Here is a 20,632-nt window from a genome sequence, read left to right as displayed (position 1 = left end):
TTAAGTTACCTAAATATTGGATTGAATATTGTTGAAATGATTATGAGCAATATCTATTATTTAAATGAACTATTGTATAGCTGTGGTAGCCTAGTGGTTAGGACGTCCGCCTTCCAATCGGAGGTCGGGGGTTCGATCTCTGGCACGCACCTCTAACTTTTCGGAGTTATGTGCGTTTCTAAGTAATTAAAATATCACTTGCTTTAACGGTGAAGGAAAACATCGTGAGGAAACCTGCATGCCTGAGAGTTCTCCATAATGTCCTCAAAGGTGTGTGAAGTCTACCAATCCGCACTTGGCCAGCGTGGTAGACTATGGCCAAAACCCTTCTCACTCTGAGAGCAGACCCGTGCTCTGTAGTGAGCCGGCGATGGGTTGATCATGATGATGATGATTGTACACCTACCTAGTTTTTCATATGTTGCAATAATTGTAAGTCATTTATTAGCATAATTAGATTTGTTGCAGGGCGCTGTTTTGTGGCCTCCTTATTAGATGTTAGAACATCAACATTAAGCCGTAAACGTTTCTTATTTTGGTGTTCAAAATACGTGAGCAGTATTTAAATTTGATTGATATTTATTTAGTCTTGAGTAATCGTAGCTTCTTTAGTAGCTCGTATAGGGGCTATAAGTATTCACCTGTTGCGTCTTGTTGGTACCTAATTATATAGCTCTTAGTTTAATAATAAGTAGGTAAGTACACAATCTGTGATAGCCTAGTGGTTAGGACGTCCGCCTTCTAATCGGAGGTCGGGGGTTCGATCCCGGCACGAACCTCTAACTTTTCGGGATTATGTGCGTTTGAAGTATTTGAATATCACTGTCTTGTTTTAACGGTGAAGGAAAACATCATGAGGAAACCTGCATGCCAGAGGGTTCTCCATAATGTTCTCAAAGGTGTGTGAAGTCTACCAATCCGCATATGGCCAGCGTGGTAGACTATGGCCAAAACCCTTCTCACTCTAAGAGGAGATCCGAGCTCTGTAGTTGAGCCGGCGAGATGGGTTAATCATGATGATGAAGTACTCAATATACGTACTTGTTAAATATCTTTATAGCAAGACACATGCCTAGGTATCATATCAATTCATGTTTCTATTTATTCCAGCCTTAAATTCCCTACCTATATTTTTAAGTCCGATTTTCTTCTATCTTGTTTATATAATTTCTTATCTATAGCAAATGATTATAATACTTGTTTTATTTTAGTCACCAGATCAAGGTGAATGAGCTAACGTGAAAATTAGCATATCGTGGAGGAGTTTCTTAATGTAGATAAAAGTCTAGGTAAGTTACAAGGGTCAAGGTTCATTCAAATCGATATTTTTGCAGACGACTAAATAAAATTTATATGGTTACTAGATTTTGCCCGCGTCTTCGTCCGCGTGGACTAAACAAATTTGAAACACTTATTTTACTCCCTTAGGGGTTGAATTTGACGACGTTTTTTATTATAATTTTAAGTAATCTCTTGTGGCCTTCTGTAAAACCAAGATTAAGATGTAAATAATAATTATATGTAAGTACGCTTTTGATTACTTTCTAATAAACAAAAATAAAAAATAAAATAAAAGTTATAAGGTTACTAGCTTATGCCGTTACTTCGTCCGCGTTGACTACACCAATTTCAAACCCGTATTTTACCCCCTCTGCGGTTTAATTTTCAAAATCCTTTCTTAGCCGAGGTCTACGTTATAATAGCTATCTGCATTATAAATTTCAGCCCGATCCGTTCCGTAGTTTGAACTGTGCGTTGATGGATCAGTCAGTCAGTCAGTCAGTCACCTTTTCCTTTTATACATACAGAGAAGAAGATAAGCTAAGTTACTCCAGTAAAGTTAAAAACAAATAGGTATGTAGGTACGTAAGCTAAATAAGAAGCATTTTATCTGACGTTTGCAAAAACAATAATATGTAATTAGAATTAGGTAGGTATATACCTAATTAAATTAATTGCTTCTTACCGGATATCCTTGAATAAATTGAAATCCAACCGCTATCACGAAATTACCCTTATTCGAAACACGTATTATGTGAGTTTCATTCGATAGGCCTAAATTGCTTTTCATTCTGTGTAGAGACCCGTGCTCAGTAGTGAGCCGGTGATGGATTTATCTTTATCATGATAATGATGAGGCATTAAAAACCACAAGTATAAATCCATCCATACTAATATTATAAATGCGAAAGTGTGTCTGTCTGTCTGTCTGCTAGCTTTTCACAGTTCAACCGATTTTGACGAAATTTGGTACAGACCTCAGCTTGCAACCCGGGGGACATAGGCTACTTTTTATCCCGGAAAATTTAAGAGTTCCTACAGGATTTTTAAAAACCTAAATCTATGGGTTCTCAAAATAGATTTTATTTATCTTAATTTTTATGGGACTTTTGTCCGACACGGACACGCAAGCCCCATCGTAGCCTAAATAGCAATCTAAAATACTACATAATGGAATGCAACAGATCCGCCTAAAGAGATATATTACTGCCTATATTATATGAATATTATTTCAATTATTGATTTAAAACCTTCTGTTGTCGGTATACTGCGAAGACTCGTAATACCACCTATCTATGTATGTCATATTTATTAATGTTATATTTCTGCACAACAATTTATAGTATCTACTTACTGTGCATTAGTTTTAATTCGTAGAATTTAGTTATAAAAGTTCACCGGTACCACATACTTTCAGAAATCCAGGCAACACAACTTTTCTTATTTTGAACTTTCCGATTCGAAATAATTTTTCGCGCGTAATAAATATCTTTGTATTTGAAACATAAAACACGATATCGCTCCAAAGGTTACAACCGTACTGATTGTAAATGAGCAAAATAAATCTATCCTTCTACTATACTAGAATAGAAACGTGAAATAAATTGATTACACGTTTGGAATTAATTAATTTACATACAATGCTGGTTTAAAGTGTTGATAAATTTCTCATGATTTAGATAAGGCGCAATGAGTAAACAAAACAACATTAAGTAATTAATAGAGCTCGAGCAACAACAGGAACAGAAGCAAAGCTTGTCTGTAAAAACCATGTAGAAATCCAGACCCTATTATTAAACTGTCTGTCCGTCTGTCGTCCATCTATCTGTCTGTCAGTGGGCTGTATGTCATGAATCGTAATAGGTAAAGAGTTGTCACAGAGTGCGTATTTCTATTGCCACTATAACAACAAAATATAATAAAAAAAATTAAAAGTACATAATCTTCTGCAATGGTACGGAACCCTTCGTGTGCGAATACAAGTCGCACTGGACCGGTTTTTATTCTATGATAAGTTAGCCCTTGACTGCGATCTCACGGGTGTTAAATGGCGATGCAGTTTAGGATGGGAACGGGCTTGAACTTGGAAGAGTTATGGCAGTTCTATCTGTCGATATTGACAATAGGCTACTTGACAATTTTTTTAAGTTGGTCTTAAATGGTTAATATTTGTCCTATTATATCAAAAAAATTAACACTATATTTTTTTGCGCCCTAAAAACCGTAAAACTTTAATTTAAAAAAATATTTTTCTTAGACAGGTGAAAACACTGTCGGCCATGTTTGGCCGATAGATTATCTGTGCTCTGACGTCATGCATTTGTAAACAACAGTATAACCCTGTGGTTATACTGTTACAACACCAGGGTTATACTGTTTACAAATGCATGACGTCAGAGCACAGATAATCTATCGGCCAAACATGGCCGACAGTGTTTTCACCTGTCTAAGAAAAATATTTTTTTAAATTAAAGTTTTACGGTTTTTAGGGCGCAAAAAAATATAGTGTTAATTTTTTTGATATAATAGGACAAATATTAACCATTTAAGACCAACTTAAAAAAATTGTCAAGTAGCCTATTTACTAAATGTGGTGCATTTTTAGTATTAGATCAAATTTTTTTACAGACGGGTCAGCGTTAAATACGGGTCATCTGATAGGAAGTTCAGTTTCAAGAAAATTATAGGTACTATTTGTATTTAATTAACTTAACACAAGCCTAAAGTTAGTGTCCGTTTCAAGGTATTCGCGAACTCAACGTCGAACACAGTGAGTTAGAAAATAACACAGGAAAAGTATCTTTTACTTATAAATTCTTAGCGAGATAGAGACAATTTCAGCGAATGAACGTCTAGAGCTAAGGCAATCTTTCTATTTCAAAGGATTATCTGCGAATGAGCTCTCTTTATGTGGACAATTGTTTTGGGCTCAAATTTAGATGAAGTGTTTTTGTTTGTCCATATTTTGTTATTCTATTCTGTATGAGAATTTCTTTTGGCTTCATAGGATTCTGGATTTGTAACCTGCTGAGAACATCGTCTGTTAGATACGCATGTCAATTGACTATCTAACACGCACATCAGTCATAAGATGCTCCGTGGTCATAAGACACCGATCCTAATGCCAACTGTCTAGAGCTCTGAGTTCAGAGTTCTGTGTTGAAAACTGATCAATCAAAGACCGAGTTACATCAAAAGATTCTCGTTTCGTAGTGAGCCAAGCTTAGTGAACGCGCAATTCAGAACTGAATGTTACACCACAGTCAGTGGGTTGAGTTTTACAGTAAAGGTACTGACTCGTAGTACCTAACTGCCTCGTTGGTCTCGTGGGTAGCGTGCTTGACTGCAGGTCTTAGGTTCGATTCCCGAGTTGGGCCGAAAAATATGTAATGGGTTTCTGTTAAGATATTTGCTGTACCGTGTTGCACCCCTGTGCCTCGGAGAACACGTAAAGGCGTCGGTCCTTCGCCAGATCTCTCTCCGGTCGTGTCAGATTTCCGTCCCAGCGGGCTATGAGAGTGAGGGAATAGAGAGTGCACCTGTGTTTGCGGATACACTTGTGCACTATAATATCTCCCGCGCAGTTGGCTAACCTCTATGAAAATTGGCCGTCGTGGCTGAAATTCGATCGGGAGGACATTACGGAGAGTGGAGCAGTGGAGAGAGTTTAATGATTAAAACTTGAATGTGTGTGTATGTTGTACTCAGCGGGAGATGGAGAGAGCTATGCTAGAAAATTCTCTACGTGATCAATGGGTTGCGAAACTGAAGTGGCAATGGGCAGGGCACATAGTTCGTAAAACCGATACACGTTGGGGTCCCAAGGTGCTGGAATGGCGACCTCGCACCTGAAGACGCAGCGTTGGAAGACCCTCCACTAGGTGGACGGACGACATCAGACGAGTCGCAGGGAGCCGCTGGATTCAGGCGGCGCAAGACCGTGGCGTGTAGAAGTCCCTACAAGAGACCTATGTCAAGCAGTGGACATCTATCGGTTGATGATGATGATGACTTGAATGTACAGGAAAGGGTTTCCGTACATTATTTCTTTTTGAGGTACAAGAAAGGAATGTCTAATGAGGAATCCCTTTCAATTGTAAGGATTTTTATAAATCCTAACGCTAATACGAAGATTACTCACAATACCGCTTGACGGTGATCTCGGATTATCTCGAGTTTGCTTCACCCTGGACCAAATCTGAAGGTCTACGAACTTTTTGGATGACTTGCTGATTTTTTACGAATTCGTCCGCGTGAAATTTGTTTTTATTTTCTGTTTTTGCAATACATAAAAATTTTCTGGGATAGATAATAGGTATCTATGTATATGATGCATAAAATGTTTATTTAATAAGTTTTAAGTGATATTGTGAATTTTGATGGTATAAAGAATTACCGGTTGAGTTTGTTGTGGGCTTCTTCTCAGTGCGCGTTTGGAACACTCGTAGCTCTAGTTTTAAGTCGACCTAATTACGTATAGGTACAAACAATTTAAAATCAATTATAACAATTTATTGATAATCAAAAATTGTACAGTGGTACCTACTTAGGCTACCCATGGCTTTGATTTTGACTTTTATCTAGCCTACGATGGTCTCTACGATGTATCTCTGGATAGGTGCAGTAGGTAAGGCCGTAAAAAGGTAGCAGACACACTTTTAGGCAATATTATTATGAATATTTCAGATGTATGAAAATCAGTATACCTACATTAGTAAAGGGCAGTTTATAGGTAACCACTATCTAACTAGGTATGCTAGGTAGGTTGTGTTATGCTAGCTATAACCAAGTCTTATAGCTACGATTTTTGCAGAAAATTACTAAAGAGAGTCTATAGAGAGAGAGAGTTTAATCACGACAAAATATTTCAGGAACTTTTTCCATCAATAATAAGATGAAAGTTCAATCAACTTGACTTTTTTCATTAAACGCGCAAAGAAATGAGGAACGCTGTTCTAGATCTTATCTTTAGGTTCATACTGACACAAAAATAATGTAAATAAAAGACTGTTTTTATTCAGTGACCCCTTTAGAGTACTTGTTAGGAACAAAATTTATCTACGGGCAGATGAAAAAAGTTTGGGCTCAATGTTTCCGTAAAAGTGAACGATCAAGGGTGTACAATATCTAGAGTTTGCAAGAGATATCCGTGTTTGAACTTTCGTTTAATTTGGAATTTCTTCCTTATGATTTGTACGAATAAAAATCACTATTTGAAATAGAGTTTTAAAGCTATATCGATGCTTCCATACTATTTTATTATAGGTAAATATGTAAGTGTGTTTGTCTGTTGGTTACTACCTACCTAGTATACCTTTTCGTAGCTCAGCCGCTGAACCGACCTTCACAAAATTTGGCAACTTTTTATCTTGGAAAAACATAACGTTCCCAGGGGATTTCAAAAAAATATAATCGGACGAAGTCGCGAGCAACATTTTTTTATAAATTTGATTAATTAAAATTCTTAAGTAGGTACAAAGGAGTAAAGTATGAAGTATATACCTTTCAAACAAAAAATCAGAACATCTTGATACTTGAGATATCGTTAACAACCCTACTCAAGGAAAATAAATTCTGGTTAACTTATAAAGAATTTCTCGTATTGCAGTGAGACGAAATAAATTTCAGTATTTGAGATTCCGTAGGCAAGATAAGGACAAACGAGAAACAATTACATCCCTTTTAGGGGGCAATCGTAAACTTGGTATTATAATTATAGTTGTGATCTTTGTATCTATCAGAGGCCCGAGCACGTACTTGAGATGGTCATCTATGATCTACCAACGTAAAAACTTGTAGCGTATCAAAAGCAGTAAGCTGTGATAGCCTAGTGGTTAGGACGTCTGCCTTCTAATCGGAGGTTGGGGGTTCGATCCCGGGCACGCACCTCTAACTTTTCGTAGTTATGTGCGTTTTAAGTAATTAAATATCACTTGCTTTAACGGTGAAGGAATACATCGTGAGGAAACCTGCATGCCTGAGAGATCTCCATAATGTTCTCAAAGGTGTGTGACGTCTACCAATCCGCACATGACCAGCGTGGTAGACTATGGCCAAAACCCGTCTCACTTTGAGAGGAGACCCGTGCTCTGCAGTGAGCTGGCGATGGGTTGATCATGATGAAGATGATGATATCAAAAGCAGAACTAGGTTAGGGTATTGCGCGCCACTGTTAGCAATATCGCCCTCACTACCTGGGTTTCGGATGTACCTAGGTACTTCGATCAAACGATGTGCCATTGTGCCAGATCTTTTTTTCACGCACATGCCAATTGTTGCCTTTGGCGGCGGCGTTTCCACTTGATTGCAACATGGGGTTATTCAAAGGGCGGATCAACGCGAAAAATTGACAACGCATTGGCAGTTCTTGGCTACAACAATGTGCATGGGCGGCGGTATCCACTTAACATCCTGCTCGTTAGCTCTCTATTTATATAAGTAGGTATATTATTTTTAAAAAATAAGCTATAACGAAAATGCCGTCGCTAACATATAGTTCCGTGATAAGTAATCTTTCGAGTAAGGAAATCCTGGAAATAGTCCAAAGGGCATTCATAATAATATGGGAGAATACGAACATAACTTGCTTAGCTAAGTTGGATGGTATCCAATATTACGTATATTGACCTTTGCAATTACAATCCGTTTAGCCTTGAAGTGTACATGTTACTGTATAAGCCCAAAGATGGTAAATTCTAGGATTTTATAGTTAACCTAAGATTTACCTACTCTTACAATTTCACCAACGGCAGCGTTTCAGAGAATGCCAAGAATAAAATTAATCGCTACATTCACTCTTGGAAAACTTAAAATACGTTACACCAATTTATTCATATTACTTATCTTAGATTAGCTATCACTACCCAAATTATCAATGTGAAAATGTGTTTGTTTGTTGGTTTATTGGTTTGTTGTTTTGTCATTCAATCACGTCGCAAATGAGCAACGGAACGACGTGATTTTTTGCATAGGTATATAGTTGAAGACCTGGAGAGTGACATTGCTACTTTTATCCCGGAAGATCAAAGAGTTCTCATTAGATTTTTAAAAACCTAAATCCACGCGCACGAAGTCGCGGGCATCAGCTACTTCTTTATAACGGTAAAATGCCCTGGTCTGTAGTTTTACCAGCATTCACTCGGTAAATCCTAGGTTTTACCACAAAGACATGTAAAAAGAGAGATAGGGAGAGAGAGGGATAGAGAATAAGGTTCTAGGAGTGAAGTTGCCTTATGATGGGTGTACCTACCTAATGACAGGTACAGGAACTTTGTACCATTTTTGTAGGCCGCTACATTTTCAGCAGTAACTAGGTAGGTATAATAATAGCGAGTGTTTTCATCAGTAATATGGAGTGCGCGCTTCCGATGGCCTTGCGATATTTACCAACGAGCCGTGTTAGCAATCAGCTGTTGTCGCCAGATGTACCTACCTACTGGCATCTTGTTCCGCATTTTTAGAACGGGAACGCTTGCCAATTTCAGAGACGCGGTACGGTTATTCACAAGTCATACATCTATTAAGAGATAAAGTGGATTTTATAAAATAGCTTTCTGCTTTCCTTTATAACTGTACAATTTTCATACTTTTAATGAGGTCTGTAATCTTATAAACATTTTTTTAAAATTAAGCTTATCAGTACCTACGTGACTCCATGGTCCATATTAAGGAGCCAGTGTCTTCTCTTAATCTATAAGATAGGTACATGTTGGCAGACAAGAAATGTAAAAAGAAAACAAGGAAGACAAAAGGAGAAAAATAAAAAAATAAAATAAAATATCTTTATTTAACAAAAACAAGTTATTTTGGCGTCGGTTACTAGTGGTCTCCACACTAGGTTAAACCTGTGACGTGGAGACCATATATGAGTTCCTAGTGGGTTTTACTGAGGACTAAAGTCAACAAACATTGAAAATAATATTGATTTAAAAATTACGAGCCTCAAGAGATTCATATTTTAACACTAAATTTATGACAACTTTGGGCGTAAATAAGTAAGATTAGAAGTATGAAAATTCTAAAGAAATTTAACATTAGACATAGTTTATTTATTCATTAGTTGAAATAACTATACTTTGCAAACATAAACTCAGTAGTTTTTTCTCAAAAATACTTTTCCTAAACCCTTGATTTCGGTGAAAATCATCGTGCCTCTCACCTTTCTCATACAATGTCAAGTGAAAAGCAAATAGGTTTGGTCGAGCGTCCTGCGTCACCTTAAGAAGATACAAACAAATATATAATAATATGATGATGAATGAAAGGAGCAATAAATAAATAAATATTTATAATATTATAATGTATACATATATATTTATTGCACATTAGGTATTTAGGTAGGTTACAAAGCATAAGTAGTATAGTTTTAAATAACATATTATATTATAGCTTGTTTGCCGAAATTATTTCTTCTGTGTGAGAAGGCCATTTTTTATATTATGGCTAGATGGTATTTTTTCGATAACGATGTCGGGGTATAAACTATAAACCCGTGACTTTGTCTTCGTTGTTGTAATTTCTATAAAGATTAACTCTTTGCGAATCCGAATGTTTATTTTGCAAACTATGTTTCATTTCCTGCCAACCCTTGCTCATCTCTATCTAAGACAAATTCTATTATCCTCAATGTTTTCGAACCACATAAATTTAGTTCCTATTCAAAGTGGGTATGCTAAAAGGGAGCCGAATGGACCCGTTTCATCGTTCCTTATGTAAGGGCGATGTTGACAAATCGTTCCGCCCGCCCAAATGCTAAGAAATTGTTGAGATTCTCGAGATTATTTTACATCTTGGATTATTTAGATTGCGAGATATTTTTGTTTTTTTGTAAATAAGACGGTATATTGCTGAATCTACGAGTACTTTAGAGGTAAATTATAAATTTTTTGAAATATGCTTAATCAGATTTAACCATAGTTTAACGATAAATTTCAGAAGCGGGAAATCGTTACCAAAACCATTGACTGTAAAATAAAACTGGCTTTATGCAGCGGTAGAAGTAGATAGATGTAGATAAACTCTACAGTGTTTATTGAGTCACTTAGTATCATTTTATATTTATTTTAATTCGTTTTGTGACATTGTTTTTTGATCAAAATTACTTTTATAGTCTGTGCTTTAGGCCTATATTCTGTGTTCTAGATATCGATGGATAGACTAAGTAAGGCTTTCACGTTTCTTCTTCCTTTCGCGCTTGTGCAGGGCAAATAAATTCTAAGGGCTTAAGTAAACTAATAATAAAAAAACATATAGGTTAGATACGTTAGGTAGGTACGATAATTTTTGCACACGGTTGTACGGTTATCATATGCAAAGATAGCTTATAATACCTACGCTCGAAGGAAGCCGGGATTATCTGATTGGCGTCGTCCCAGACAAAAGCCTTAGGGGATGTTTACCTGTATTATTCCAGATAAGTCCGGAAATATTATATGTCGTGTAACTTTTAGCACAGAAGATATAATAGTAACGTAGTTTTAGTTTGTTACCCATTAAGCTGGCTCACTATTGAGCACGGGTCTCAACCGTTACAGCAAGTGATACCAATCTAATTAATTACTTAAAACGCCTCCAAAAAGTTAGAGGTGCGTTCCCGGGATCGAACCCACAACCTCCCCAATAGGAGGTTGACATCTTAACCACTAGGCTAGGCACAGGAATACAAATGCAGAGTAAATGGCTGAATGTAGTATAAAATACAAAATGCCGTCACACAATTGCCATAGTCGATAGTTGAATTGTAGTTGGGTGTTTCAAGTGATTGTGGGTCGCGGGCAACTTGCCAGCAGCGGACCACTTAGACATAACATTACCTGAGAGTGTGTTCACCCCGCTGAGGCTAAAAGTCAACACATTGTTCTATGCAAAAGTCACGCACAAGTTCTTGTATACCCACTGACTTACGACACTAAACTTTTTTCCGTAGGGTTCCGTAGTAAAGTAAGTTACAAGGCTACAAGGTTAGTTTCGTCCAATCCGTCTGTCTATACGTCCGTCTGAATAAAGTCCGAAATGCACAAAGAGTCTATCTCGAATTCCTGCATAACTTTTATCATAATTATTTGATTTTTCTCAGAACCAAATATGACAAAAGTTTTTATTGACAAGTTAGCGCTTGATTGCGATATCACCTAATGGTAAGTGACAATGCAGTCAGATGGATATGCGCAAATCATGGCAAGATTAGGTGCCCATTTAAATGATAGCTTTTAAAGGTGGTACAAACATAAGTAACTTATAGTACCTACGCGGCAGAAAATAATGTACATCGACAATTGGAATGAGATTTCGGCTTTGTAGAGCGTTGTCACTGTCACTCTTTTTGTTGGTCTCAACGACAGAGACAATGCTCGACAAAACCGCTATCTCTTTCTAAAGGTCGTTGTACATTATTTTCTGCCGCGTACTGTACTTAGTACGTGCAATACTAAACGCCAAAACAGAAACTAGTTGGTGGGTTTTGCTCCCGCTTGTTACAGTCCTATAAACTTTACTCGCTACATGATTGTTCGATAGTTTCCAATTAGTTAGTAACTTGTTGCTGTTAGCCCTGCAGTTTCTATAGCATTGTACATAATATATGGAATTGAATGCGCATGAACAAAGTCATACCACCGAAAGCGTTTCAACAGAACCATTTGAAGACAAAGAACCTTTACTAAGGATCATTATCATCATCATCACCAACCCATCGCCGGCTCACATACACACAGTTCTTCTCTCAGAATGACAAGAGTTTGGCTATAGTGCACCACGCTGGCCAAGCGCAGGTTTACAGAGATTTAATAGAGGTACTATAGTAGACATTATAATATTATCGGTTCATTGAGACGGCTCGTGAGTTAGGGGGGTTCCGGGAGGGTGACAGAAACTGAGTTGCGTTGCGGTGCGTTGCTATGCGTTGTGGTGCGCTGCGCTGCGGTGCGCTGCAGTGTGGTCCGGTGCGGTGCGCTGCAGTGCTGTGCTGTGCGGTGCGGTGCGGTGCGGTGCAATGCGGAGCGGTGTGGTGCGGTGCGGTGCAATGCGGAGCGGTGTGGTGCGCGGCAACCATCTGACTTGGCCCGCCAGGACGGATCCCGCCGGCCGCGGCCGTACAACTACTAAAATAAAATCACAACGAAGCTTTTCTTACAATAAGAAAAGAAATTAATACATAATATCTTGAATTCCTTTAGTAAACGTTAAAAACATAAATTATATAAAATACTAGCTTTTTTCCGCAACTTTGTCTACGTGGATTTAGGTTTTTTTACATTGATATGATAATTAGTTTACCGTTTTAACCTAAAATAACACAGGTAATAATTTGAATAACTTAGAACATAATAGATATATTATATTGTTTTGAATACCTAGTTTTCTTTAAATATTTCACTTTCTTCAACTAACTTCACTTTCACGGTCCATTAAATTCGAACGAGTTTTGCAGGAAAAACGAGAAAAACAATCCATCAAAGTCTCTTAAATGTACGGAACAGGCTCTCCAATTTTGCTATTAGATTAAATCGTGGAATATTAGTTTCCTAAAAATTAGATATTTATAAGGCAATTGGACTCCCGTTTATCATGTTAGAGGAAAAATATCCATTTCAAGGTTTTGAAAATCGGACAGCTTTGTGAGTTACGGCGGTTACGCACTCATCCGATCCGAATCCGTGAAAATACGTTCCTTTTTGTTTTGTATAAGAGCTGATGACATTTTGTCGTAGATAATCGCTGGTATTACGGATGACGGATAGAACTCGGATGGCGGAAGTGCAGTGCGTAATCGCCGTTACGTTCAAATCAGATTGAACTATTCAAATAAAAAATGAATACTTATTTAGGTATACAGTTTGTTTCTAAAGACCGTGTCTTTATTTCAATAAATAAACTTCGTCAAAATAATAGCTAAAACATTTGAAGAAAAAAACTTGGAGATAGTAAACTTTTACTCGCAATTATAGAGCTCTTCCTTTATATTATCAGGCTCAGGGAAACTCTCTCCCAAAATGTTTCCGTTCTTTCCGGTATCGGGAAAGTTAAGTCCAATTTTAACGATCCAAAAATAAGAAAGTAAGGACTAAGGATACGTTGATAAACCCGTAAAATAAAAAAAATGCGTTGTACATACCTGTGTTGTTTCGGATTGACTATGCTGCGTAGGCCCTACTGGCCGCTACAGCGTCACCGGGGGGGTTGGCGAGCGCGAAGCTCCGCCTGGGGGTGAGCCCTAGGGCTCGAAGAAATAATTTGAGAGGTCGGGGGGCAACGTCCTCCTAAGGGCGCCTCCTGTGAGGCTCGGACCACGGCTTAGGATGACGTTGGGATGGGTGGAGTTGTCGGTTTTGTTGGTTAGTCCGTACGCCCCCGAGGCCGTGGCGTGAGCCCACGTCCGGGTGACGTTAGAAATCGGGGACCTCGTCTTCGCCGGCGAAGACGCTGTGATGAGGTTGAATTGTGTAGCCCTACGAGATAGGGTGCATTGTCGGTCATGATTTGATCGTCGGGGTCATTAAGGACGTGCTTAGGGCGTCTTTTATCTGGGGGGTCGTTTCGGTCAGGGGTGTAAGTCGCTGCCTCAACTATTAGGGGGTTGGGGTGTCTAATGGCTTTCTCAAAATAATTTTTGGAAAGCTGTTTAAAGTAATGAGCTATTGTCGGGAGTTGGAGGTCTCTGTGGAGGTCCACGTTGCGCATGTACCACGGGGAGCCAGTGGCCGTACGCATAAACTTATTCTGTAGGACTTGGAGAGGTTTGAGAGAGGAGGGCGGCAGGTGTGCAAATGCAACACAGGCATAAGACATTATTGGGCGGATGCACGTTTTGTATAGCGTGACTTTATGTCGAAGTGACATTTTGCTCTTTGCGCAAATCATGGGGTAAAGACGGGAGAGCACATACGCTGCGTTCTTGCGGACTCTACGAATGTGCGCAGCGAAGCTCATCTTGTCATCAAAGGTTACACCCAAGTACTTGGTATTAGTTTGCCAGGGAATGGGGCGGTCGTAAAGAGTTATTTCAGTCTGTCGAAGTTTGTTTTGTGATTTCCTTTTGGACTTTTGAAAGAGCACTGCTGCGCTTTTTTCCGGGTTAACCTCTATCCTCCAAAGGCGGAACCAGTGGCCTAGGCTACTGACTGCCTTTTGGAGTCGAGCTTTAACGTTTCGGTAGTTTAAGTCGGAGCTGTATAGAGCGGTGTCATCCGCGAACTGGGCTATATGAACATGAGGGGATCTGGGAATGTCGCTGGTGTACAGCGCGTACAAAAGTGGCGAGAGCAGGGAGCCCTGAGGGACTCCAGCTCGGAGAGGTCTTGGGGAGGATAGGGTCCCATCCAGACGGTAGCGAAAAGTTCGATTGGTGAGAAATTCTCGTAGTAAACATACGAGTCTTTCGGGCACGCCAAGATGGTAAAGCTTGTAGATCAAGCCGGCGTGCCACACCTTGTCGAAGGCTTTGGCTACATCGAAGAAGAGGGCTCCCGTTGGGATGCCTCTCGTTTTGAATCGGTTGAAACCGAGAAGGATGTGCTCCGTGAGGCGGTGCACTTGATGAACACATGAGTGTCTGGTTCGAAAGCCAAATTGCTCGTCGTTGAGGAGGTTTTTCTCCTCTACGACGGACCTAAGTCGGTTAAGGATGACTTTCTCATACACCTTGCCAAGGGTGTTGAGCAAACTAATGGGGCGGTAGCTAGTAGGGAGGTTCCTAGGTTTCCCTGGCTTGGGGATGCCTATAACGGTAGCTTCTTTCCACCTGTCGGGGAAGGAGCATCCCGCCATGAGGGTGTTGAAAATGACAACCAGGAGGTTGATTAATACGTCGGGGAGTACATACCTGTTGGCAGCTAAAGTATAAGTACGCAACAGGTTGAGATGGAGGGGAGGTACAGCCCCCCGCCGACCCTGTGCGAGTGAGCGCGTGTGACGTGCGGGTGTGCGGGGGTCCCCCCCGCCTCATACCCCGATTGACATTTCGACCTGTCGAGGACTATATTATCTGCTCCTATTAGCTATAGTATAAGCTATTGCCTCGTTGTCTAGTGCTTAGTGTGTTAAACTATGGACGACGAGGTCCTGAGTTCAATTCCCGGGCCGGGCCAAAAATAGTCAGGCATGGGGTTAGAACCTATAAGATAGGTAGAAGGGTAAGATCTCTCTCGGCTAGTAAGTTTCGTGATAAAATAAAAACGGAATCACGTCAGAAGCGAAAAGGTGCGACCTGGTTGACGACAAAAGTAGGTAGCTTTTAGTCAACAAAAGTAGTTAGTGGCTAATTAGTGCATGACATCAGACTAGGGGTAGGCCTACAATCATGAGTCATTGGTGAGAGGGTTGGTTCCACTTATCAAATGCCATTTACATTCTACGATTTACGTAGAGTAAAATCGGTAGCTAGTCGGTCGTTAAATCTTAGCTAGGAGTGCAAGATTCCGAGAGAATAAAATGTTTTATAGAAGTTGGCATTTTTCTGGCATTATTATTTGCTATTAGCCTTAGGCAATTATCTTTACCTTTACTCTGTGTTCAGGCGCTAGGTATACATTATATTGTGTAAGTTCCATTTATTTACGTAGTTACAAGACAAGTCATATCTACGCTTATTATTCAGATGTTATACAGCTTTTAATTGTTATTTCTTACATTTAGAAGTACGTTTTTTTTATTCAGATACAAGTTAGCCCTTGACTGCAATCTCACCTGGTGGTAAGTGATGATGCAGTCTAAGATGATAGCAGGCTAACCTGGAAGGGGTATGGCAGTTTTTATTAAACCCATACCCCTTTGGTTTCTACACGGCATCGTACCGGAACGCTAAATTGCTTGGCGGCACGGCTTTGCCGGTAGGGTGGTAATTAGCCACGGCCGAAGCCTCCCACCAGACCAGACCAGAAATTTAGAAATTATAAAATTCCAAACCCCTGCCAGGAATCGAACCCGGGACCTCCCACTATTGAGACCACAGTGCTCGCGCTTGCCTAGCTAGTGGTGGCGACCACGCTCACCACTGCGCCAGGGAGGTCGTTTTTTCTGATAACAAAACTTTAGTTTTATTATATTAAAACTAAAGTTTTATTATCAAACCTACGTACCTCTACCTGAGTGATTTCATCAAAGACTAAAGTCTAGTACCATTAAAGTTATGAATTAGGGAAACCTATGCGCGACGTTTTTCAATACGTCTATTGAAGAAACGCTTCTTTAGTTTTAACTGCGGAAGTATGATTTCTCGGACTCTGACGCTGCGGTAATAAAGAAATATGAGTCGTGGTCGTGTCGTTCGTTGTAAATAGATCCGGTGTTCGTTAATTAATCTAAGTGTCATGTTGCGTTGTTATTATTCAAAACAACCTTTTTTGCGAACTTCCCTATCGTGCTAATGGGGCACTAATGTAAACTTGCCGCTACGAATATGGCGCCACTGGCAAAATAATTAATAAAATATTTTAATTAATGTACAAACCAAAACAAATATATCTTGTGACTGTATGATAACTTTTTGATTGCAGGATATGCTTGCGCTTGACGACAAGTAGGTAATGATGAAGCGCTTGCCTAGAAGATCCTTCACCCTTGCCTTGAATACGTTGCGGAAGACACGGGAAGTGCATTTAACTTTAGTGACTTTAGTGACTTTAGCGGTTCGTATCAGAAACGTCGAGCAAAAACGTTTCGTACTAGTAAATTGGATGTTGACAGTCGACCGCTTAAGGATCATACTGGCATACATAATGTATTGACCACATTATTTTGTTATGTCTTAATTAAGTTACCAAAACATGTCCTATCGATCGTCATCGTTCCAGGGCCATGTTGGTCGTAGGTATAGAATAGAATAGAATAGCAATTCTTTATTTGCATAATGTGTGTTAAAAAGATGATAATTATTATAAAAGTTCAAGTAGGTAGTAGATAGGTAGGTACCTATATATTTTAGAAATGAATTGTTTTTGTAAATTTTATATCGATGGTTGACCCCGAAAAATATTAGGATCTTCAAAATAAAACGAATATTCCATTCGGTTAGGTATTATTAATGTTCGCCGTTTAGGGGCAAACTCAACGTCCACAGGTGCATTTATTCTGTAAACATACAGCCTCACTATCAACCTTTCAACGCTGATGTGACGATATGTACCTAAAGCCTACCTAAACTTTCGGGCTACAAGGAAAAGGGGGATGAGTGAACGTTTAGGAGTTAGAATATCATTTAATACGTAGATACCAATTAGTTTTAAGGAGCGCCAGCTCGCCAACAAACTGGCTCACCGGTTTGGTGAGAGAAAAACAATGTATTAATTGGTGTACGCTTGTTATAAATAAATTAAAAAAAAATGATTTTGAGCTTGCGTCGTCACGATATCTGTCACGATAGTAAAAAGTTGCTCCGATATTGAGTAGGGACCTTTTTTTTCGGCTTGTGCCACACATGACATACTTTATTCCGGTACTTCTACTTGAGGTCTTTTGACTTTACTACTCAAGTATTAGAGGCACCGGGATAACCTAACCGTCTAACTGGTAATGTGTGGTACAGCTTTAAAATATAAACATTTTTCTTTCATTCTTTTCTTCTTTATATTATTTTTGGCTTTTATTGCAACGACGAATGCAACGACGAGCACATCAAGTATTACTATTAGTTCAGAATAGCACTACGAACCGCAAGTCGATAAAGCTGGGCACATGTAAATATTTACACAAAAAGCACGCTCGGCTTCCTAAAGCCCTCCACTGTTTTACTTTGTTCTTTCATTAGACTTTATCCGACAGTATAGGAACCTACAGTTGTTGGTTTAATATTATGCGATTCTAAAGGGTGTTTGCATTCTAATTAATTTTATTCGTTGCGGTCGAGCGGTTAGGTTAGGTTGCTTTTGAAAACTTTGGGTATGCTTATTACGCATATTGCGAAATACATATGCGAAGATGTATCTGTTTCTAGCTTTTCATGGCATATACTCTAACCTAACCTATATGCTTACCCATTTTTACGAAATATGGTACAGAATAAGACATGCATCCCTAAGACAGACATAGGCTACTTTTTAGCCCGGAAAATCAAACAGGTCCCACGGGATTTTGTAAAAAACCTGATGCAGACGAAGTCGTAGGTATCATCTTATCTCAATAAATCATGTTGCACACCCGAGATTGAAACCAATAACTGAAGCTATACATGAGTCGCGTCTCGCTGCCGTGATCGCTAGAGAATTGCTTTCAATATTGCACGCAACTACTGCTTTCAGGATGAAACTGAAAAACGTCAACTGAATAGCACTACTACCTAGTACGTATACTATAAATGCAAGTGTGTTTGTTTGTTGGTTTGTCTTTCAACCACACTGCAGCGGAGCAACGGATTGGTTTGATTTTTTACATTGATATAGTTGACTAGGAGTAGACTTGGAGAGTGACATAGGCTACTTTTTATGTCGGAAAATTAAGGAGTCCCTACGAGATTTTTGAACATCTAACTCCACGTCAGTGAGATCGTGGACATCAGCTAGTAATGCATAAATGAGAAAGGAATCGCCATATTAGCTGATCCTTCTGCTCCACGGCGGTCAGTTGATTGAACTAAACAATTGGTCTGTCATCGCAAAGTGCAAAGTCAAGCAGACAAGAAGTGTTGAATAGCCTCATCTGGTGACAGAAGGGCTGGCTCAATTTTTTCGGAACGGATTAGAATGGCTGTCCAGCGAAGAAATGCAGCCAGTATTTTGTTAGTAGTAATTAGATAAGGCTCGCTTTAAGTTTTATTGTAATATTTTCATTGAAAAAAAGTGTTAGTTTAAAGATGAGAACCTATGCTCTTATGCTGTTTAATAGCATAGAGTTGAAATCATTATACAATTCAAAACCAGAATAGAAACCAGGTTCCCTTAGCTCTCATTAAGATAGAGAGGTTAGAAAGGTAAACAGAACGCACATAAACAATACTGAATAAGATGTAATTAGAGAAGGCTTAGTAGACCAGAGCTAAGTGCGCTTATTCTTATCCTTTTTAGCGAAATAATGAGGAGCAGACTCCACAATAACGGTCTTATGGCTGGAGTTGCGCAATTAATTTGAGATTTACTTTAATACTCATTGGCTTTTATGATCGCAGTTAAGATTTAAAGTTAACATTTCGTCCTATAAGGATTTTCGATTATATAAAAGAAGCTGGAATTAGTCCGTCACGACTGCTTCAAGCAGTTGACGGCAGCTGTTGACTGCAGGTGAATTTTATTAGTTGACGACTGCCTGAGCGGTCCGTGTAACATTTAATGATCAAGTGCTTCAAGTTGTATGACTTCATTATGGACTAAGGTTGAAACTTTTTGAAAAAAACATCAAATCTTGAAATCTGTTGAAGAATTTACCCGATTTTGTGCAGTGCGAACGAAAATTCAACCAAATAAGTTATGAGATTCGTCAAACTGTCAAACATTAACAATATGTTTAATTTGTTGCTCTCATTGTGAGTTTCGCCGTAAGAGTTTTAGAAAAACCTCTACAAAGCGTGTCGTTATTCGATTGCATGAAACTTGGCGAGCACTAAGTGGCGGGAAGCAGTTTCTGAACTCAATTACGCCCTAACCCTCATTATATCCTTCATTACCCTCATAGTTGTGCTAGAGCGGGTACTTCATGACATCCACTTCTGTTTATTACATCTAATTACTACTGTTTGCTTACAAAATGAGCTGAAATATCAATGAAAGCGATGATAGGTCAAGACGTCGGACTCCTATTTGGGGGTCGGTGGTTCGATCTCGGGCACGCATCTCTAACTTTTGGGATTTGTGTATTTTAAGCAATTACACATCAGTTAATTTAATGGTGAAGGTAAACATCAACATGTTTGATAACAGGTAACTGTTATCTTCCAAAGCCATCACGATTCAAACAAACATCCGAACAAACGTTCCTCCCAGTGTTGGGGACAATACGCAGAGAAACTTTCAGCTTTTCTAAACTAAGGAAGGTCTGACACGTACTGGCTCTTAGGCCATGATGCGTCTTGTTTTCTTGGTGGCTTGCTTTTCTTCCATGTTTAGCAGTGGGAGAACGGGCGAGACAAATGGCATGCTGCATTAACAAACAAATCTGTATGGTGCAAACACCATACAAATTTGTCTGTTTAGGCGGATTATTATAATAGAAAATTAAGCTGATTGTGCGCATGGACTTTCGAAAAGTAACGCTTGTTTCCTTCCAATATAAGAACCCTTCTTTATAAAGATGCTTTATCCTCTCACTAACTAGGCACTTTTAAAACGATTCATCAGTATCATCATTAGTATAATATATTAAATGGGGGGTTTTTTAAGTTCCTATAAGAAAAGACAAAAAACACAATGTCGAATTGTTATGCAGTCTC

The 20,632-nt window shown here is 39.0% G+C and overlaps 1 protein-coding gene across 5 annotated transcripts in view; it reads right to left on the bottom strand.

The window, feature by feature from the left end:
• Positions 1–20,632, bottom strand: part of LOC117982862 (CD151 antigen-like) — an 88,347-nt gene that overhangs the window by 35,772 nt on the left and 31,943 nt on the right. The window contains exon 1 of one of the 5 annotated variants that reach the window (XM_069499132.1): positions 2,693–2,792. The exons of 2 other annotated variants lie outside the window; for them this stretch is intronic. The gene's annotated coding sequence lies outside the window, so the exon portion shown is untranslated. Of the gene's footprint in view, positions 1–1,966; positions 2,046–2,635; positions 2,653–2,692; positions 2,793–20,632 lie in introns of those variants that run through there. 2 more of the 5 variants (XM_069499133.1, XM_034969299.2) reach the window with 2 other exon arrangements.

This window comes from Maniola hyperantus, chromosome 6 (assembly GCF_902806685.2).
Source record: "Maniola hyperantus chromosome 6, iAphHyp1.2, whole genome shotgun sequence".
In the NCBI taxonomy this organism is placed as follows: Eukaryota; Metazoa; Arthropoda; class Insecta; order Lepidoptera; family Nymphalidae; genus Maniola; species Maniola hyperantus.
This window is presented reverse-complemented; position numbering and strand designations above follow the sequence as displayed.